The sequence below is a fragment of the Dermochelys coriacea genome, chromosome 9 (assembly GCF_009764565.3).
Source record: "Dermochelys coriacea isolate rDerCor1 chromosome 9, rDerCor1.pri.v4, whole genome shotgun sequence".
Classification (NCBI taxonomy): domain Eukaryota; kingdom Metazoa; phylum Chordata; order Testudines; family Dermochelyidae; genus Dermochelys; species Dermochelys coriacea.
This window is the reverse complement of record NC_050076.1, coordinates 85759306-85782092: the sequence shown is the minus strand read 5'-3', so window position 1 is coordinate 85782092 and position 22787 is coordinate 85759306. Positions and strand designations below refer to the sequence as shown.

Genomic DNA, 22787 nt, shown 5'->3' with positions numbered 1-22787 from the left:
CCCACTTGCTCATGGGCAGTTCCCAGAGGTCTTGATTTTCCTGAACACGCTCAGAGCAGCATGATTCTGTGGTAAATCTTTTGACTGGGACTCAGGAGACCTAGCCTCTGTCCCTTGCTTTGCCATTCACCTGATGTGTGACTTTGGGCAAGTCACTTAATCTTTGTGCTGGTTCCCTCCACCTTTTGTCTATTTAAATTGTAAGCTCTTTGGGGACTCTCTCTTGATATGTGTATATACAGTGCTTAGTACAACGGCGCTGCAATCTTGATTGGGGCCTCTAAGAATCACTGTAATACAAATAATGAGTAAAGATAAGCACATGTAAATGTTTTGCAGGCTTAGTGCCTGAAAAAGTAACCATGGCATTTCCCATTACATCTTTTGCAGCTAGTGTCCAGTGATGGGCAAAAAAAATCTCTTCCCTCTTCCTTTAGGTTGTGAAAAGTCTGCAGTCTTACCATTGCTTTCTACCTCATTTCAGTCACTTGCCATCATTCCCTTATACAAGTGACACATGCCAAAGGGTGCTTTCAGATTAAGCCTTGTTTCTTGACTCAGACTGTAACATTCTGCTTGGATCTCCACACTGGGCTGCCCTCTCTGAATCTTTCATCTGGATTTTTCAGAACAACCCAGCTGGACTGAACATGCTCTCTGGAACACTTCCACTTTTGAACGGTCCTTTCCCACAAGTACAACATGCCGCTAGCTGCACCTGAACAAAGCTTTAGGAGTTGACCTGCTGTGGAAACGTGAGTTGCTAACCCATCATTCTACTCACTAACTTAGTAAGCGGATGTTTATTATTATACAGCATAAGCTAAAGTAAAAATACATGATGGTGAATAAATGCATCATTCTTCATTAAGGATATCAGTAGTATGATATAAAAATTGCCTAACTTTGAGAGGAATTAGTCTTAATTCACTTTCTTGTCATTATTTCAAATGCAGCAGTGTTTTTTTGTTTTTTTTCCTTTAAGCTCATGGTTCCTAAGCATTCATTTCCTCTGGGGATTAGTTTCTGTTTTATTAACAGCAGATTGCTTTTCATACTATAGCAAGTATGTGGGCAAAATGTAATTTTTATGCATGGTGACTTTGTATTAAAAATAGTAAATAAAATGTCTGTTGCTGAATTCCAGAGCAAAACACCCAAACTGAGAAAATGAAAAAGAAACAGCACTTCAAAACGGGCAAACAAAACATGAGCCCCCTGTCATGACCTGCCATTAAAGCCCCATGACTTTCCATGTGTCGTCAGTTGGCATATGCTACTAGTCCTCATTCAGTACTACTCCATTCACTTAAGAGAACTCATGGACATTTAATATATGGTAGTATGCTGGGATGGTGGCTTAGTCACTGATGGCCTTTCAGTTCTCCTCAATATCTAGGAAGGTATAAATGATCATAATAAGTAGATACGACGAATGCTCTTATACTGTGTATACTTTATTATTTGGTATTTGTATTGCAGTAGCATCCAGAGGCACCAGTCAGTATTGGAGTCCCCCGACCCCCCTTTTGTACTAGTCTATTATATACACATTTATAGGAAGACTTAGTCCATGCCCAGATTCTGGACTTTGATATCTCACTGAGTGCCTAATGATGGTTCTGGATCAGTCACTGAGATGGCGATTGATGTACCAGACACTTATGCTGTAACTATTGACTTCATTTTATTGCCTTATATTCCACTGGATCATGTGCAGTAGGACAGCGTAAATTACTCTTTCTCTGGTTCAATTATTATTTGGTATTCCATTATTTAAGGTGGAACAACTTCAATAGGAGAGATTGAGGGAGACCCAGATCAGAATATTCCATAGCTAGTGGCTAGGGCATTCACCTGAGAGGCTGCAGGTCCCTGCTCCCCTTCAGGAGGAGTGAGGATTTGAACCAGAGATCTCTACATACTGGGTGAGTACCCTAGCCACTAGTCGAATGACTATAAGGGAGGGTGTGGTCAGAGGCTGCCTACCAGATCAGGCCCCCATATGTCTCTTGGGCAGCTGAATACTCCTCTTTCCTGGTTTGTGAATTGCTCTGGGGCTTAAGAAGAAGGCAGCTATCCAAGCACATAGCGAGTCTGCAGTGTGCAGTCCAAGAGAAGAAAAACATAGGGCTGGAGTGAGTTTAAGCATCTACAGGGTTAGGTGGCAGCTGAGCGAAATGTCGTGAGTTGTGATGGGACTCAAGTGCCTAAGGATCTTTGTGAATCCTACCCTTAGTATGTTCTGCTGTGGTTGGTGGATCAGTTAGCATCTCTCCCTTTCAGACTCTGCTCCTCAGCCTATGCATAAAGCCAGTTGAAATTTTATACATATACATATATATATATATATATATAGAGAGAGAGAGAGAGAGAGAGAGCCATACTGTGTGAGGTTTTGCATATTTATAAGGTGCTGGTCACTATGGAATGTGGGTGCCAATAATTTTTGGAAATTGAGCAGTCTGTGAATGGCATAAAACAGAGGACAAAATACTCAGTTAGGCACCTGAGTAAACAGTCCAATTTTCCAAAGTGCTGAGCACCCAGCAGCTTAAGTGAATGAGACCATTTGAGGGAGTAAAGTTACCACTCAAGTGCTTGTAGGATTAGGCCCCAAATAAATTATACAAATGAATGGGTCATGCAGCAACTGCACCACAAGATGTCGCTAAGGAGCTAGCAGAAGGTATTGTGTTTAGCTGTATTGTACAATCCTTCCTCTTACACTATTACAGTAATTGTGTGTAACTTAATCTCTTTCAATTTCTCTAACTTGCTCCTTTGCTTTTTCCACCAAATGCATCCGATGAAGTGAGCTGTAGCTCACGAAAGCTTATGCTCTAATAAATTTGTTAGTCTCTAAGGTGCCACAAGTCCTCCTTTTCTTTTTGCGAATACAGACTAACACGGCTGCTACTCTGAAACCTGATCTTTTGATGAGCCTGTAGCATTGACTTTCAATGAGATGCGGGTTCCTGGGGTCGCTTCTGAGGATGGGTCACTTGGGTAGTTCTGAAAATGTTACTCAGATTTCCAGGGGTATTTGGGCGCCTCGGTTGCAGATAGACGCCTCTCCATCCAACGCTTTGAAGCAATGAAATATAGCACCGAGTGTGTCTAAATATCTACAATAGTTCGTGGTTGATTGTACAATTAACATCAAGTTTGCAGCCATGTCATTAAACACTCCGCTGTGTGTGTCTACCCCTTCCTCTATTGGTTTGTCTGTCCTGGCTAGTTAGACGGGAGGTGGGCAAACTACAGCCCGCGGGACCCTCTTGCCCGGCCCGGGAGGCTAGCCCCCGGCCCTTCCCTTGCTGCTCCCCCTTCCCCGCAGCCTCAGCTCACTGCGCCACCGGTGCAATGCTCTGGGCGGCGGCGCTGCGAGCTCCCGGGGCAGCTGCAGAGCCCGGCCTGACCCGGTGCTCGGTGCTGCGCTGTGCGTAGCTGGCTCTAGCCAGGCGGCGCGCCAGCCATCTCCTCCAGGCAGCGCGGTAAGGGGGCAGAGGGGTTGGATAGAGGGCAGGGGAGTTCGGGGGGTGGTCAGGGGCCAGGGGTGTGGCTAGGGGTCGGGACTGTCCGAGGACAGGGAACAGGGGGGTTGAATGAGGATAGGGGTTCCAGGGGGGCAGTCAGGAAGGAGAGGAGGGGTTGGATGGGACGGCAGGAGGCAGTCAGGGGTGGGGGGCAGTTAGGGGCGTGGGGTCCGGGGCAGTCTGGGAGAAGGGGTGGTTGGATGGAGCAGGGGTCCTGGGGCGGCAGTCAGGAAGGAGAGGGGGGTTGGATGGGTCGGCGGGAGGCAGTTAGGGACGTCCGAGGCGGTCAGGGGACAGAGAGCGGGGGGATGGATGGGGTAGGAGTCCCGGGGGGGGGGGCATCAGGGGCGAGAAGCGGTGGAGGGGGGCGTCGGAGCCGGGCTATGCCTGGCTGTTTGGGAAGGCACAGCCTCCCCTAACCGGCCCTCCATACAATTTCGGAAACCCGGTGCTGGCCCTCAGGCCATAAAGTTTACCCGCCCCTGATTTAGAGACTGAAGCTCTTTGGGGAAGGAACTACCTCTCTCTGTGTTTGTACAGTACCTAGCACATGGGAGCCCTCTTCTGGATTGTCCCTAGACACTACCATATTTTTTTTTGGGGGGGGGGGGAGGAAACATCGAAAACATTGAACACAGCACCCAAGAAACCATACAAAGAATTAGCAAGGGGTAGATGGATTTATACTTTAATCACGAATTGTTGGAAAATTTCCCTTCCCCTCGATGCTCCTCTCAGCGTTCTGTTCACACCCAGACACGCAGAGAGAAGGGGGTGTTTTCCCTCCCTAACAGCCTGTCACCCAGGCTACTTGTACCAGAGGAGAGGCCCGGGCCATAAGAAAAAGGGACAGCCCTTGGTCACGCAGCTCTCGACAATCTCCACGTGGTATTTTTTTCAGAGTAGCAGCCGGGTTAGTCTGTATTCGCAAAAAAGAAAAGGAGGACTTGTGGCACCTTAGAGACTGACAAATTTATTAGAGCATAAGCTTTCGTGAGCTACAGCTCACTTCATCGGATGCATTTGGTGGAAAATACAGAGGGGAGATTTATATACACACACAGAGAACATGAAACAATGGGTTTTATCATACACACTGTATTTCCTCCTTTCCCCCCCCTCCCCCCGCTGCTGGTGATGGCTCATCTTAAGTGATCACTCTCCTTACAGTGTGTATGATAAAACCCATTGTTTCATGTTCTCTGTGTGTGTGTATATAAATCTCCCCTCTGTAGTTTCCACCAAATGCATCCGATGAAGTGAGCTGTAGCTCACGAAAGCTTATGCTCTAATAAATTTGTGAGTCTCTAAGGTGCCACAAGTCCTCCTTTTCTTTTCACGTGGTATTTAAATACCTGGTCGCAGGGCCGTCCCGCGGCTTCAGGCGCTACCCGGGCTCTTAACTGGGCTCAGAGCGGGGGCAGCGGGACAACTGGAAGCGCCGTAAAGCAGCCGGGAAGCGGCGGCAGCCTCCCGATCTACTGTTCGTGCTCTTCGCTCCGTGCCTGGCGGCTCGGAGCGGGGCTGGGCCGCTCCTTTATTATCCCGAGCCGGCTGCGGCTGGGGGAATGCCGCTGTCGGGCTGAGATTGGTCCAGCTGAGCCTCCCTGGCCCCTGCCACCAGGCAGCCTCGGCGTGGCAGCTGGGCTCTGCACCTGCTCCGCCGGGCGGTGGGGCACGGTGCCTGCTCTTCGCTCGGCAGGCTGCAGCGGGAGCCTTCCCCCCCCCCCCCCCGCCGGGGGAAGAAACGGGGCCCCAAACTCCTGGATGGGGTGGAGAAGGGAAACCGCCCTCCCCATCCCTCTCCCGCTGGGAGCGAGGGGTGCGAAAAGCGCCCCAAGTGCCCCCCCCTCCCAGTCCCTTCTAGGGGAGACTTTACCCAGGGCAGGGGGGGGTGAAATAGATCGACATCCCCCCCCTCCTCTTTCTTGGCTTCTCTCCTCCTCCCCCGCCTGCCGCACTGGGGAAGGGGCTGGGCCGGGAAGCGCCCCTGCGGCGGGGCGGTGGAAGGACTGAAAGCGAGAGGAACATCCCCCGCCCCTGCAGGGGGCTCACGGGCTTCCGCGCAGCTCGCCTCCAGTTCGGGCGCCCGGGGAGCTGGGACCCTGCAGGCCCCTGGCGGAGCGAGCGGGACACGTGCCTGGCTGCCGGGCGAGCAGCCCCTGCCTTGGGACAGGCGCCTGGGAATAACGCCCGAGGCGCATTTGGTTCCGTAGTGCCCAGTCTGCAGCAGGAAACACCCTGCAATCTAATGTGCGCCCCCCCCCCCCCCCGGCGTGTGCAGATCTCAACACACAAATCGCCACCCGGGCAGGCTCCCGCTCGCCTCACGGATGGGAAATCGCCTGCCCTTTGGCGCGGTGACTGGGAATTGCCCCTTCTCTCCTCTCCGCTGGGCTGAGATCAGAGGAAGGAGGGAGGGGGAAGGGTTTCACTTCCGCCTGCTTGCAGGAACCACAAGCCCCCAGAATATATTATAATAATAATCTAGATAATTTTTTTTATTTTTTTCAAAATAAAGAATCCCACCGGCCCGAGCAATGTGGAGCAGATGAGCCCTCAGAGATCCTGCAACGCCTCAAGAGAGAGCCAGCAAAGAAACTGGAGCATCCCTGAGGAAGCGTCTGGGCTGCTCGCCTCCTCCTGCCAAGCGGCGACAGGCAAAGCCAGGGAGAGGAAACGCTCCCTCCCCAGCACAGAAAAGGCGACAGAGAAGGTCTGTCATTTGCTTTGTTACCTTGCCAGCTTGCTCTGCAGAGCTCCCTTTGGGGTGGAAAAGAAAGGCAGCTCGTTTAAAACAAAGCCAGGGAGTAGATCTGATGCGGCAGTGAGAGGAGGGAGTCGGGGTAGCAACTGGTCAGTTTCATCACTTGTCAATTGCCAAACTCTCCTTGTCAGTTTCAGAGGGGGGGGACAAGCCTGTCTCTCTCTCTCTCCCCATATTTTGCCGGACCTGGTTAGTCTGAGAATCCAGGGAGCTGTGTCTGTGTGAAAAATGTTCTTGCGTGCGCCTCTCTGCTGGCAGTGTCTGCATTTGTGTGAGGAGGACTAGACGGGTGTGTATGTACACAGATGAAGGCACTTAAATAAGCAGTGTAACTGGAGCGAGTGCTGAAGGGGGAATGGAGAGCAATCGCTATCAGTACTTCTTAAAATATACCTGTGGGCCAGGTTGTGTTTAATCCTGTGTCTGAGTACAGTGGATGCACATGGCTGCAGTCTGGGCTTTACCTGTTCTACCGTACCAACATTGTGAAAATAATAATTATTTTGGATAGTTGGAAATTCCCTGATTTTTTGATATCTTCACTTATTATTTTTTTTTTTTTTTTACAACTAGACACTCAAGGCTCACTGTGATTCTATTAAAAAAAGAAAAGGAGTACTTGTGGCACCTTAGAGACTAACAAATTTATTAGAGCATAAGCTTTCGTGAGCTACAGCTATTAGTCACTTTCAGATTCTCAGGAAGAGAATAATTTTAATGGGGTTCTTTTAAACCCACTCACAACCTAAAACTCTCTCTGCGTTACCAGCACTTTCTAAAAAAAGTTTTGTTTTTCAGGTCAAGCAAAAATACAATATCTTAATCTAACATTATGAAAGTAGTGGTTTAAGATTTTGTTTTATTGTAGTGATGAACAGAATGTAACAGACATGTCATGTACAGGGATTTTGATGAACTTGTTTAGCTGAAACAAGTAGCAAACTAAAACTATGGGCCCCATGCTGCACCACTGAAGTAAAGGGAAGCTTTGCCATTTTGTGTGTTGGGAGCAGGCACTTTACCCTTGTTACTGTATTTACACAAATTACTTTTAAAAAGAGGAAACCCAAATACTGTATTTCCTGCTCTGGCCACAGTGATGTCCAGTGATGATGGTGAGCAGGGAGATCACTTTAGACTTCATGCAGTAAAATCACATACACTTAGGAGCTGATGCACAGCACTGACTTAACGGGGCTGGGGCAGACAAATTTGTCTCCCTTTTTCCAGAAGCAACTGATCTAATGAAGTAACCTCCCCCAGTCTCATGTGGTGCCTAATGGAAATCTTACTAAGGCTGAAATTGCTGTCCTTGCTAGCAGGACTGACAGTTTCTTATCTGAGCAAGGTTTGTCAGGTTCATACAAGGATCCAGCTTGGGATGAGCTTATCTTAACCGAAGGGACCAATGTACTGGCTGACGTAATCACTGGTGTATATTTTTAAAAATAAAGAGACAGATCAGGTGAGTTAGCACAGCTATTGCTTTAGCCTTTTGAGGAGGAAAGCTCATGACCATTTCTTAATTTTGGATCAAAAAGGTGCTGGTTGCAAGTGAATCTCTCTTCCATTGCTGCTTCTTTTTGTTTATTATGGCTGAGAGACTTGAACACTTAGAATCCTGTGTCCTTTGTGTTAGACCAACACACTGGTAACTGGATCTTATGGGCATTGGACTTTGCTTGGAATAAAATCTTATAGAAAATCTACTCACTTTATTATTATTTAGGTGGTAGCCAAGGCACAGATAGATGAAATTACTTGCCCTAAGTCATACAGAAAGTCTGTTACCAAGCTGAGAACTGACCCCAGATTTCCTGATTGCCAGTCCAATGCCATCCCATATGCTCATGCTTCCTTCTACTTAGTTAACTTTATTGTGGATCTTCACCAGTTCCTTACCATGTGCAGATGTGGTGGCTTGAGGTACATGAAGATCAGTGGGCATCCTTTGTTATGTTAGCTTAGGGTGAGCATATGTCCCATTTTGGCCAGGACGGTCCCTTTTTTTTTTAAGCCCTCTCCTGGCTGTCCGATTTTTTTTGTCAAAAAAGTGGGGTGCAGTGTGGTCAGAGGAACATGGTGTGGGGGGGGGGGAAAGTGGAGATGCCAGCCCTACACAGGGAGGCAGGCAGGGTTCCAGCATGCTGGGAGGCTGGCAGGGTTTGAGCGACCAGCGACAACATGGTGGGGAGGGCAACAGGGTTCCAACAAGCAGCTGGGGCCAGCTCTGCGTGGGGGCTCTGGAAAGCGGCTGGGACGGGGGGCTCACATCAGCTCTGTGTGGTGTCCCGTTTTCCCTTTGGGAACTATGGTCACTCTAGCTGTTGTCAAAAACCAAAGCCAGAAAAGAAGAGAGTTCATCAGTCTCTGATTTGTTGAGACACACAGAACAGGGAAATCAAAGGAATTCTGCAATTGCATTTCTGTGGCCCAACATAACTAGTTATTCAACATAGAAAAACCAGGGTATTAAAACCCCAATCCAGTTTTTAAGCCAGAAAACTTTCATCTGCGTGCTGTTACATTACTGAGCAACAGCCAGGCCTCTCATAAAGTCACACTGATCAGTGACATACCATGGGAATTGGTAATGGCCTACAACAGTGTACTTTATTTTAACAATGGGATAGAGGAAATAATTATGGGAGCAGTGAGTTGGTGCAGGTAGGAAGTTTTCAACCAGTTACTCAATCTTACTCATATCCCTCAGTAAAATATGAAGTTGTCTTGAAGATAGTTTGAGTCAAGTTCTATACCATATGCACAGGCTTCTGCTTTATTTGTAAAACAGACTAAAATGACTATTGTTAGAAGTTCAACATTTGTAGCTTACCAGACTAATGAATTAATTAATTCTTTTTCTTTCTTGAATAACTTTTCTTGAGCTGATGCCTGTGTGAAGTTGACTATAGTGTTGATCTTTAGTGTGACACTGGTAAAGAATCTATGTTGAGAAACCTAGAACTTGGTAGAATATGTCGAAGTGGTGTTCTTTAGTGGTGATAGCTTGCATTTTCCTGAGTTGAAATACATTTTGTTGTTTTCTGCTTGTATTGTTAATCTCTGTAGGTCCCTTTTAATATTATTTTTGTGTCCCTAGGGGGGTTTGCCATCTCTTCCTGTTCAGTAGGATTCTGTAAACATGCTGTTTGCTCCCTCTCCTGCAAGTATTCCTGCTGTGCATTGAGCACTCCCTTTAATACTCCTGCTGCTATAATCAGCTGCCCTTCCTACAGCTCTTGCCAGCCAATCTCAAGCCCACACTGAGTAGTCACATAGTGGCTCATATCAGAGCAATCTGCCATTTAAAGTGAGCCTGTGTTTTGCTGTTAGGGGGTCTGAGCACAACAGCCAGGGAAAGGGGTGACTGGGTAGCCAGGGAAAGAGGGCTGGGGGTGGAGCTCTTGACTTGGCTCTTTTAATGCACAGCCCATGGCTTCAGAAGAAAATGTATCATCTGTTTTTTATAAGTGATCCGCTCCAAGAGGAATCTAGAGAGGAGAGGTGCATCAGGCCCTGTAACTGAGTGAGGAGGCCTAATGTCAGTGTGGTTTGGATCTTCTTACGACGCGATTAGAATTTGTAGTGTGGACAGGACTTAACATTAGGTACCTAATATGGTAAAACCCTGGGCAGTCATCGAATCATAGAGAATCATAGAAATGTAGGACTGGAAGGGACCTCGATGGATCATCTAGTCCAGTCCCTTGCACTGAGGTAGGGATAGTATTATCAGGACCATCCCTGCCAGTCACATCTATCTAGTCTTTGTGCTAGTGGAATTAATCCCACACTAAGCCTAACCTTATTTTGGGGGTATCTCTCCCTCAGTGGAGAGCCTTGTGTCCAATCATTTAACCTAGTTATGGGACTAGGTCTTGCCTCTACCTTTTAACCACGTGTAACTGGGTTGTTTGAGTCAACAATACGTTTTGTGTAAACTGAGCCTTACTAATGATGTAATCACTCAGTGTCAGTTGCAATAAACTGGGAGATTGGAATTTATATAACTGATACTTTCTCCTTTACACAGAGTAGTCTTCAGAGTTGATAGTAATAATGGTGATAATATCTTACATTTACATTGTCATTTATCACAAAGAAGGCCAAAGTATTTGGCAGACCTTTACCCACCACTGAAATGTAGCAATAGTTAAACAGTGTACAGTCAAATGATACAACAGGTTGGGACGGTTTGTTACTTCCACTTTTATATGGTGTAGCAATGGCTCCCACAGCCTAACAGAAAGCAGGGGATGAAACTTTTTTGCATCTGCTTTCCCGACTGGAGAGATATGAATATATATAAAATAGCTTCAGTCAGCCAGAGCATTACAAATATATCACAGCTCATTGTGCAGAAGCTAGGATAGCAAAAATTAAAATAAAAGAATCAAATTTTATTTGTACAGTGTGAACACATTTTTAAAGGGGGTTTGATCTCCCTAACCAAATTCAATCTGAATATTTATCTATGCTAGCAGCACACATTAAATCTGAAATATTAAATACCTAGCTGCCTGGAGAATTGCCATTTCTGAAGGTTATTTTCACAGAGGTTTTGGACTACACACACACATGCTTACAGACTACAGACTTCATGCTCCCTGGTATTTTAAACAGATTGTCACTAGCTGGCAGAACAGCTGGGTGGTAATGTTCTGCAGAGACAATATTGGCCCTAAAATACCCCATGGCATCAATAAACATCACCTTAAATTATGCAGATAAACTACTTTTAGTTATTCTAAGACAGATATAAAACCATGAGTCTCCCAATTCTGTGTAGAATTAATAGCACTCTAGGGGCTGTTGACCAAGTCAAAGGCTTAACCCTTCGAATGAGGCTAGGCTCCCTGTAAGGGCCTTTCATTTTTATTTATTTATTTACGTCTGATCATTTTCCTTGTAAATTTTGCTCCATTGCATCAACATCCAGAAGTTTTTGTCACTGCTGAGGGTTCTTAATCTAACCGTTGTCTCTGGCTGCAGGACCACAGTCTGTTGAGAGCACACCAGGATAAGCATGGTGGTTCCCTGAGTGGGTTAAGACTCTGAGCTGTCTGAAAAGTTAGCTGATGCACTGATGGGGGGGGGGGGGACATTTGAGACACTGTAAAGCTCTCCAGTAGCGATGCTAAACATCTCAGGTGTTTTGCTGGGGCAATTCTGTCTGTTTTCTTATTGAGTATTGTCTCTTTGCTCATGCACTTTATTTCATCACCTTGTTGGTAATTTAAACTCATACTGGTTTTGTTGCAAGAATGAGGATGGAATTATTGGTGGTTTTGGGATTAATGTTTGTCAATGTTAATGGGGATGGGGAGTCTAACTTTTTGGAAGTGGAAGCAAGCTGGATCTGAACAGCTTGATGAGCTGATAGCTGATCCACACCTTGCTGAAGAAAGTCCAGATTAAGTACAATTACGATTTGTATTATAGTAGCACCTAGGAGGCCCAGCCAAGATTAGGGCCCATTGTGCTAATGAGGGTGATGCAATGTTGAAGTAGCAATCAGAGGTGCCAGGTCAGGTAATTTAGGTCCTGCACATCTTTATAAAGTCAGTCTGTCAGTAAATATACGTCTCGCTGTATCCCTCTGATTTAAATATTGGTCCCTTGGGCTCTGCAGTTCTTGCAGCTCCTGATGTCTTTCCTACAATCCAAGTAAACCTGAGGATCATGCATTAATCCAGGATCCTGGGTCTGCAAATCTTGGTTTATGTTTTAACCTTCATGCAAAGCTCCAAATGTATTTTTGTGCAATTATTCAGGGTGGAAGTGATTTTTTTTTAAAGACCAATTAGGCTCAGTAGCTGTGGATTCCTGGTAACAGAAAGCCTGTAGGAAGGGGTGGGAAAGCAGTGCTATGAGTTGGTTGCAACCCAGCTCTGTCAGAGGCTTAGGGTATATCTACAATGAATATAAGATGTGATTGTAGCCTGGAGAGGAGAAGCCACGCTAGATTTAATTTAGTCTGTGGAGGTAACAATAGCAGTGAAGATGCAAAGGCAAGATCTGGTGCAGGCTAGCAACTCGAGTATGTTCTTAGAGTCCCAGAGGGGCTCGTACTGGATCGGCTAGCCTGCACTGAATCCTGTGTCGTGACATTTTCACTACTACTGTTACCTGCGCTAGCTAATTTAAAGCTAGCATGGGTATACTGACCCATGCTACAAAAACAACTTCATTTGCTGGGTAGAGGTACCCTTATTGCCATCCCATCCATGCAGCACAGAAAGTCAATGAACTCTATAGTGTCCCTAGTGGTAGAGAACAGACCTGATTCTGATATAATGAATATAAAATGACCCTTTATTCAGGCTATGGGAAACAGGCAGACCTCGTAGTGCTTCCTGGCTCTGGACTAAAGTCTTGTCTACACTGGGTTTCTAGTATTGGTGTAGCTACCGCAATGTGACTGCACCAGTGCAAATCTCTAGTGCAGATATGCTGCATGAGTATAATTAGTGACTTATACTGATGTGGATTTACCAGAGTCTGATATGAGGGGCTTAGACTGGGTCAGCTATACTGGTGCTATAAACCACTGCAGACAAGGCCTAAACACAGCCTGAACTGTCTAGTCCAATCACAGAGGGGCTCCCTAAACCCTGGCTTGGAGTATATGTTCATGGAGTGGACTGCTGACCATAGTACAGTCCTGGAACCGGAGAAGTGCTGAGTTTCCATGAAGCCCTGGCCATTTAAAGCTGATCTCCCAGTACCGAATCCACCCTTTAGAGCAGCTGCCCCGGCAGGATTCAGTTTGTGGATGTGAGTGTGGTCCATTATTATTTGTGCTGTGGAAGGGCCAAGGAGCCCTAGTCATGGACCGGGACCTCATTGTGCTAGGTGCAGTACAAACACAGAATGATAAGATGGTCTGTGCCCCCAAAGAGTTTACAATCAAAGTGTATCCAAGAAAATGCCTAATCCATTAGACAAATTAAGGTAATGAAGAAACAGCTTTGAAAATAATGCATAATATGTAGCCTAAACTACTGGATAATGTCCCTTTGTAAATATATAAATTAAACCCTGAGACTGAGAAGTTGGGGGGTTAAATTCTCCTCCCCGCAAGCCTTTGCTCCTTCCATACAGTTTTGATATTAAGCTGTACATGCTGATTCCTGTTTTGTTAATGAAACTTTTTCCAAAAGGCTTGGGCAGGTCAATGAACCTTGACCTAAGCATGATGATTGAATTTTCAGTAATAATTCATGATAGTCCTCTGCGACTAATTTATGCAGAAGTGCGGGGAGGGCAATAATCAAACACTTTATCTTCTGTAATAAAACAAGAGGTTAGATGGGTAAACCGACCCACTGTCTGGCAGTTGCTGTAGTGTTGTTGTTTTTTAAGTTGAACATAAAAATTTCCATACTGGATCAGAGCACAACTGAGGTCCATATAGTCCAGTGACCTGTCTCCAATATGGCCAGCACCAAGTGGTTCACAGGAAGGTATAAAAACTCGTTAGGAGGTGGGTGTAGAGCAATGGTTCCCAAACTAGGGGCGCTGCTTGTTCAGGGAAAGCCCTCGACGGGCTGGGCTAGTTTGTTTACCTGTCAGGTCTGCAGGTTTGGCCAATTGCAGCTCTCACTGGCCGCAGTTCGCCGTTCTCAGCCAATGGGGGCTGCGGGAAGTGGCAAGGGTTGAGGAACGTGCTGGCCGCCCTTCCCGCAACCCCCATTGTCCTGGAGTGGCGAACCAGTGGGAACCACGATTGGCTGAACCTGCGGACGCGGCAGGTAAACAAAGTGGTCTGGCCCACCAGGGGCTTTCCCTGAACAAGCGGCACCCCTAGTTTGGGAACCACTGGTGTAGAACAATCTGTCCCCCATACTAGGTCTCTACCTTATATTTGTTTTTAATACTTATTTAACTCCAATAACAAAAATAATCAAGAAAGGCTGCCTTTGTTAAAGCTTTAACACCCCCCACTCTTTCAACTATGGTGTAGTGCATAATAAACATTTTTAGTAGACCACCCAACTGGTCTTCCAACACAATCAGGGAAGAATAGACTTGACATTAGAGCTAGTCCAAATTTTTCTTTAAAAAACGTACATTGTCACACTTCTATTTCTGGAGCCCTACAGCAGGCATGCGCTGGAAAGATCTTATAAATATGACATTTTAAAATTATCTTAGTAGCTGCCTTCCTCCTATTTATGCCCTGTAATGAATGTGAAAAGTCATAGTATTGATGTGATTGGATGGCACTTTGCTTACTGCAAAATGTGACCATCACTCTGGAGAGAGGTGCACTAGCAGAACCTTTGTCTTTTGGAATCATCCTCAAGGAGGGATAGCTTAGTGGTTTGAGTATTGGCCTGCTAAACTCAGGGTTGTGAGTTCAATCCTTGAGGGTGCCGTTTAGGGATCTGGGGCAAAAATTGGGGATTGGTCCTGCTTTGAGCAGGGGGTTGGACTAGATGATCTCCTGAGGTCCCTTCCAACCCTGATATTCTATGATTCTAAGGAGACACCCACCACTGAGTTAGTGGTATTTTTTCTACAGGTAGTATCTCAAGGCATGGCCACTGTGTGCTGCCATAGTTACAATTCCTGCCTGACAAATAGTGCTGAGAGTTGACATGTCTTTTTTATGGGCTATGTTCCATTTGCAGTATTGCCAACTCTAATGATATTTAGTATGTTTTTTCTTAAAGCCCCAGCCCTGGAGGCAATTGATTGGAAGGAGGTGCTGAGTGCCAGTTAAAGTTAATGGGAGTGCTGGATGATGAGTATCTCAGAAAATTGGGCCCTAAGTGACTTGCTCAAGGTCACATAGGAAATCAGGGTTAGAACCCAGAATCCTGGTTTCTTCTCCGTCCTGTTTTTTAACCACAAAATCTTCTGTCTGTCTCTCTCGACCCCTCACTAAGATAATGACTCTTGTAATTCAGTGGTGCTACACCAATCTTACTGGCTGAAACATTTTCAAGTACATTCAGAAACTTCTACCAGTACTAGGCTGGTTTTGGTGAATTAGTACTTTTCAGCCACTAGGTTAGGAGAATCACTGCCTAGGAAGGAATACAATGGAAAGGGATCTGGCGGTTAAAATGTATCACAAGTTAAATATGAGTCAACTGTGTAATGCTGTTGCAAAAAAAGGAAACATCATTCTGGGATGTTTTAGCAGGAATTTTCTAAGCAAGACATGAGAAGTAATTCTTCTATTCTACTCCATGCTGATTAGGTCTCAACTGAAGTATTGTGTCCACGTCTGGGAGCCACATTTCAGGAAGGATGTGGACAAATTGGAGAAAGTCCAGAGAAGAGCAACAAAAATGATTAAAGATCTAGAAAACATGACCTGTGAGGGAAGAGTGAAAAAACTGCATTTGTTTAGTCTGGTGAAGAGAAGACTGAGTGGGGACATGATAACAGTTTTCAAATACATAAAAGGTTGCTCCAAAGAGGAGGGTGAAAAATTGTTCTCATTAACCTCTGAGGATAAGACAAGAAGCAATGGGCTTAAATTGAAGAAAAAGCAGTTTAGGTTGGACATTAGGAAAAACTTCCTAACTGTCAGGGTAGTTACGCACTGGAATAAATTGCCTACAGAGGTTGTGGAATCTCTATCTAACCTGCTCTTAACAATCTCCAACGATGAACTCCTGTCAGGGATGGTCTAGATAATACTTAGTCCTGCCTTGTGTGCAGGGGATTGGACTAGACAACTTCTAGAGGTCCCTTCCAGTCCTACAATTTTCTGATTCTAAGGGAAACGAATATTAAACATGAGGCAGAGAAAGTTAGTGTTCTCACTGCTCAGATGGGGCCTCTTGCATTTTCTGGTAATGCGAAAATATTGTTAAACTGATGAGAGGACTCTGTTAGTTGGCAATTAGTACATTGGCTTTAGACAGCGACACCTGTGTTACATGAGCAGCAGCAACAACAAAAGATTTTCCTCTGCCAGTTTGTGTTGTGCATAAATATGTTACTCTTAGCTGCCTCGGCGTCAGTCTATGGCTGGGATTGCACATGGTATTGAGCGACTCACCTTCACTAGCTCTGTCAGAGTTTTGTTTAAAAGTAAGGTGTCAATTATTTAGGCAAACAAGAATATAGGGCCTTATTGTCCCAGTAAGATCCCAGTCTGTCTCCATGGCACTGGAGTCCCCTTCCTTGGAACGCCACAAGGCTGGGGATTATTGAACTGGAATAAGGTAGGGTGGGGCATCATCCCTTTAAAACAATGCAGAATTTTAGTGCTATTGCCCATCATATGCTGTGGATGCTCCTGTCATAGGGGATTCCTAGGGTGACCCTTTTGGGTCAGTAATGCTCTACCAGCAGTACTGCTCTGTTGAGGAGCCGGATTGGGGTGGGGGGAGTATAAGGCCTCTGTGTGGATTTTCTGGACCTTCTGCTTGCCCCTTGAGCTTGGTGGTGGAAACAGGTATTCATTCTGTGTATTGGATGGAGAGAGAGGTGGGAATTAACCCTGTCCTTCCCCTCCCTGCTGTGTTATAGTCTGGGGACAGCTCTGTGAAGGAGTGAGATCTCAGGCCTTTATTTTGGCTTCCTCTTAAAGGGCATTTGACTGACCCGAATGTGAATATAATTTGTTTTCATGAGCTATTTTATTTTAAGTTAAAAATATCTCTGAATATAGGTTCTGGAGGGACTGAAGCATCCCCTTGCACGGCACCATTCAAAACCCAATCTGGAAGTGAAACCAGCTGGCTACATGTCACCGCTCAAGTTGGTTTTGGGAGCTGGGCTCCTCACTGCTCTGTGTTCCTTTTAAAAGTCACCCTTAAAACTCCTTCTTTCTTACTATGCTAAAATATTTTCATTGCCATAGAGGTGAAGACACTTTTTTAAAAAAAAATAAGATTTTTATTTTGGCAAAGTCTCTTCTGAAATTGCTTTTTGATTTCCATTGCTGCACGACACTCCTTCGCAAGCAGGTGTTTTTGGGAAAGAAGGAGGTTTGCAAGATGCTGCATGTGCTTATTGTCTTGGAAGTAGACATGGACACTTTTTGATGAAGGTGCCAGCTGGTAGTGTATGTTATGACTAAGGGCTTGGCTACACTTCCAGATGTAGAGGGCTGGGAGTTAAACAAGCCTTCGGAGACCGCAGCAGGGAAAACGCTGCCGTGTGTTTACAGTCAGCTGCAAGCGCACTGGCGTGGCCACATTAGCAGCTCTTGCAATGCCACAAAGAGCAGTGCATTGTGGTAGCTATCTCAGTGTGCAAGGGGCTGCAGCATGCTTTTCAAAGCATGTGGGCATGTGGGCGGTGGAGTGTGACAGGGAGTGTGTTGTGTGTATGTGGGGGGAGAGACAGTATGTTTTGGGGGGCAGAGAGTGTGTCAGCATGCTGTCTTATAAGTTCAGACAGTAGCAGACTCCCCTCGCTCCACCTCTCTCTCTCACACTCACAGCAGGAGCATTCCACAGTAATGGTTTGCTTTGTCCCAGGGCAGATAAGCAGCCGGCTGTCAGAAACGGAGCTTTGAAAGGGGATATCCGCATGCCTGCAGCCGAGTTCAAAACAATGACGAGAGCAACCACTTGACTTCAGGGGATTATAGGACATTTCCAATCACAGTGCAGTAATGCAACACATCGTCCACACTGACACCCGGGCGTTTCAGCTGTGGTGCAGCAAGCTCTATGCTTCTCGTGGAGGTGGATTACCAGGAGTGCTCCAGCTGCAGAGTTCAGGTGCTCTAAGTGCCTTGCCAGTGTGGACGCTTCAGGAGTTATGCTGCCCGGGGCTGATTTAATGCGCTCTAACTTGCAAGGATAGCCAAGCCCTAATATGTTTGCTTATCCTTCACAAACCAGTCCTGTTTTTCTTCAGATGCCTTTGTAAGGATTTGTAGAATAGTTTGGGATGAATGATCTTTGGAAGATGGGTTATTTGTTAAATGTTTGCAAGTCATTCTCTGTAGTGTAGATAGGTGGTGGCCTAGTTCATGTGGAATTATTTCTGCTTTCCTAAGAAGATGACTTAAAACAGGGAGCAGTTAACAAAGAATGCACTTTCTGGTCCGCCCTTTCAGACGAATGGTATTCCAGTTAAAACTCTTGACACTTTCTAGATCCATGAAAGTTTTCACAGGTATCTGTTGGTTTTTAGAATACTTCTGAATAACTAATAGTATGACCCCCAGCCCTGGTCTACACTACAAACTTATGTCAATGTAACCACATCGCTCAGCTGAGCAATGCAGTGATACTAACAAAACTCCCAGTGTAGACGGTGCTGTGTTGGTGGGAGGGCTTCCCACATAGCTACCATCTCTTCGGGAGGTGGAGTACAGAAGCTCTCCCATAGTACATAGTGTCTTCACTAAGCACTACAGCAGTGCAGCTGCAGAGCTGCAAGTGTGGGCAAGCCCCCAGAATCACAGGAAACTAAACTTGAGACTTCTATTATCAAATCAGGTAGGTTTGTTTTGTAAACTCTTTTGATCCGCTCTACATAGAGCTTCCTGTTGTTTACACCATGCACAGCTTTCAGGGCTTCATGCTTCCCACTTAAAAATCCTCTTTGACATTCTCTCAAATCAGTAAGCCATAGAAGTTACAGAATAGGCAACAAGGATGAACGGGGAAATCCAGAGTGTGCTAACCATGCCTTTCCCTTCTCTTTGAGGGTATGTCTTCACTGCAAGGTTAACCTGGGCTTTCACTTGGGTGTTGCCATAAACATCAATACACACAAGCCTCTGAGCTGAGTTTAGTAGTGATTTCAACCCTGGCTAGCTGGCCTGGCCTGGTGTATCAGTTAAAACTCGGGTGTTGTTTTCCCGTGAGCTAGTCACCTGCCCATTTTGCAGCGCGGACACAGACTAAATTATTTGAGTGGTGATAGTCCTCCAATGCTTTCCCACAGTTCCCATATGCCCAGAAGAACAGACAAATTCTCCTACAGTTCACTGGGAAAGAATCATAGAGTGGCTCAGCTTACTGCAGTACAAAGAAACATTGGATGTGACACACAGGTGCATGCAGCACCAGTCAGGACCCTGTAAATCAGGTAGGTGTGGCTGATTACATATGGGATAGGCTAAGCCTGGTGCCAATCACCCAAGTGAACTCTGCAGTGAAGATATGCCTGTAAACACACAGGGTTCCGTAGGTCATGAATGGTGGTTGTTCCAGAAACAGATTCTACTCATGAGTTTTGTGATTCACAGTAATAAATGTGGAAGTCAGCTTTATATCAAAAAATGTAAATGCTTCATGATAGATTGAATGTGATATTATGGACTCTGAGACTTACTGGGAAAGACACTGTGACGTTTTTACTTGTTTGCTGCTTTGTGCAGTGTTGCGGGGCCTCCAGTGGTAAGTCATGAAAAGTGCAGAAAGTTAGATGAAAAATATTGAGAGCAAACAATGAAATTCTAGCTCTTATGAAGTCAGTAGGAATTTGTCCGTTGACTGTTGGGGGTCAGGATTTCACCCCCAATTTTTCAGAGTCCTGAGTCTGGACTCTAATTTTGTGTCTGCCATGCATTCTGCCCCCAGATGATAGAAGCTAGACAAGTCTGAATTGAGAGTGCAGTCAGGTAGCTGGATATCTAAACAGTACCATTTGTGCTTGCAATTGATTGCAGCTGCAATTGACTACATACAGAATTAGAGGCCATTAAAAAAAATCTAATTTAAGATCCAGAGGTCATTTGGCCCTAAGTGTTTAAATACATATTATCAACTACTGCTCATTTCCTTTTGTTGTGTGTCCTAGAGTTTGAATGATGAGCTTTTAGAGCTCAACTAGTGACAAAGGAAGTGGGCTTCTGTATTGCTTGACTCGATTGTGAAATGAGTTCTCTCTCTATGTAATGAAGCACTGATTATCTAAATTAAAAAACCAAAACAATACTGTTGTCCCATTTGGTAGAAGGCGAGAGATTGTGTGGACAACAGAAAGCTTGCTTACAGGCAGTCTGGGACCCACTCAGTGCTTTTCTTATGCTAATGTGAGAATGGGTATCCCGGGCACCATCTGCCGTCCCTGAGGTCCTGGCCTTGGGCATTCAGAATAGGTTTGCTTTATTAGTGTTAGGCCATCCAGAACAGTAGTGGTGCATTGATTATTTTCCATAATATCAGAAGTTCTAATTGTACAAACCCGGAGATAATTGTCACATTTAATAATGCAGTAAAATGTGATAGCTACCAATTTTAGACAAAGGCACCATCTTCCAAGATGCAGTTGGTTTGAAAAAATTTGTGAAGGGTCTTTCTTGTTTTTTGTGAAAATGTTTCTCTATTTGTCTTGCAAAGGACATTTCATTCTATCTAGGATGAATTTATTTGATTACTGTATGTTTTAACTTTTGTAAAAGCCCCCAGAGGAATGAAGGGATATTTTGATATGAATCAAAATTAATAAATAAATTATAGGATATGATTATTTTTAGAAGTGCCAAAGGGAGCAGGCTGGTTAAACCATTGAGGTTTAAAGGTCACAATCATCAGCTTTATCCAATCTTCTTGGCAAATCAAATGGCTAAATTCTTAATTGTGAGTAACTTAATAAAGCCTTTTCTAACAATAATTATGCTTGCACTTATTAGTTCAGTGCACTTTAATTATAAAGTAGTTCTTTCCATCCAAGGATCTTGGTACTTTGATGGGTGATAATTAAGCATCATAACATCCCTGTCATAAAAAGTATAATTCTATTTTGTGATGTGAGAAGTACTATCCGATTTTACAGATGGCTAAATTGAGGGATGGCTATTATGTATTATTTTTATTTCAGTAACACTCAGGCACTCTAGTCATGGAGTGGCCCCATTGTGCTAGACACTGTATGTACATATACCTCGAAGAGCCTATAATCCAAACGTAAGACAAAAGAAATAGGTGCATATAAACATTGGGACTACAGGGAAATAAGACACTATTGGTTAGTATGATAAGCAGTGGTCACAGCAGAGAAGCAGCCTAGCTGTTGTCAAGTTTTTTTGTTTGTTGTAGGTGTCCTGGCAAAGGAGAATTTCAAGGAGGGATTTAAAGGAAATGACTTGCCCAAGTTCAAATTGTGAATCAGGGCTGAGGTGGGACATACCCTGAGGGTATGGCTACAGTACAAAATTAGGTTGATTTTATAGAAGTCGATTTTTAGAACTGATTTTATACAGTTGATTGCATATGTCCATACTAAGCGCATTTAGTCGACAGAGTGTGTCCTCACTATCGTGGCTAGCATCGAGTTACAGAGCGGTGTGCTGTGGGTAGCTATCTCACAGTTCCCGCAGTCTCCGCTCCCCATTGGAATTCTGGGTTAAGCTCCCAATGCCTGATGGGGCAAATACATTGTTGCAGGTGGTTTTGGGTACATGTTGTCAGGCCCCCGTTCCCTCCCTCTGTGAAAGCAACGGCAGACAATCGTTTCGTGCCTTTTTTCCTGGGTTACCCGTGCAGATGCCATACCACGGCAAGCGTAGAGCCCGCTCAGCTCACCGTCCCCGTACGTCTCCTGGGTGCTGCTGGCAGACACAGTACTGCATTGTTACACAGCAGCAGTTCCTTGCCTTCACGGCAGATGGTGCAGTAGGACTGATAGCCGTCGTATGTCTCCTGGGTACTCCTGGCAGACCTGGGTCAGGTCGATCAGGGGCGCCTGGACAGACATGGCTATCCTCCTCTTAGAGCACCGAATGGGAGCCAGAGACTCCAGGTCATTCTCTTCTTTAAGTTTCATCTAATGGAGATTCAGTCCTGCCTGGAATATCATGCGAGCTGGAGGCTTCTGTCTCAGGCTGCTCTTCCAGCCGGTAGCACTGCACGGTCGCACGTAACCCAGCCTACTCCTTGCTCCCGTGGCTCATGAAGCTTGGACAGTAGTAAGGAGCAGTTCAACTATAGGCTGAGCAAGTGCAGAATGGTGGTAGAATGTGCCTTTGAACATTTAAAAGCTTGCTGGTGCTGTTTGCTGACTAGGTCAGACCTCAGCGCAACCAACATTCCCATTGTTATTGCTGCTTGCAGTGTGCTCCATAATATCTGTGAGAGTAAGGGGGAGACATTTATGGTGGGGTGGGAGGTTGAGGCAAATCACCTGGAGCCCAATTTTGAGCAGCCAGACACCAGGGTGATGAGAAGAGCACAGCAATGCGTGCTGTGCATCAGAGAGGCTTTGAAAACCAGTTTGATGACTGGCCAGGCTTGATAGTTTTGTGTGTTTCTCCTTGATGCAAACCCACCCCCTTTTTGATTTTAATTCCCTGTAAGCCAGCCACCCTCCTCCCTTTGAAATAAAGTAACTATTGTTTTGAAAACATGCATTCTTTCTTTATTAATTAAAAAAAAAATGAGATAATGGACAAGGTAGCCCGGGTGAGGTGCGGGAGGAGAGAAGGACAAGGCCACATTGCTTATTGTAGCCACACTAAAAATCAAATTGTTTGAATAACAGCCTTCTGTTGCTTGGGCCATCCTCTGGAGTGGAGTGGCTGGGTGCCCGGAGCCTCCCTCCCCGCG

General features: G+C 45.4%; 1 protein-coding gene across 2 annotated transcripts in view; it reads left to right on the top strand.

Moving 5' to 3' along the window:
* Positions 1-4930: 4930 nt before the first annotated feature.
* Positions 4931-22787, top strand: part of PAK3 (p21 (RAC1) activated kinase 3) — a 194212-nt gene continuing 176355 nt past the window's right edge. Inside the window, exons 1-2 of one of the 2 annotated variants that reach the window (XM_038416869.2) lie at positions 4931-5022; positions 6061-6255. The gene's annotated coding sequence lies outside the window, so the exon portion shown is untranslated. The other variant, XM_043492156.1, reaches the window with a different exon arrangement.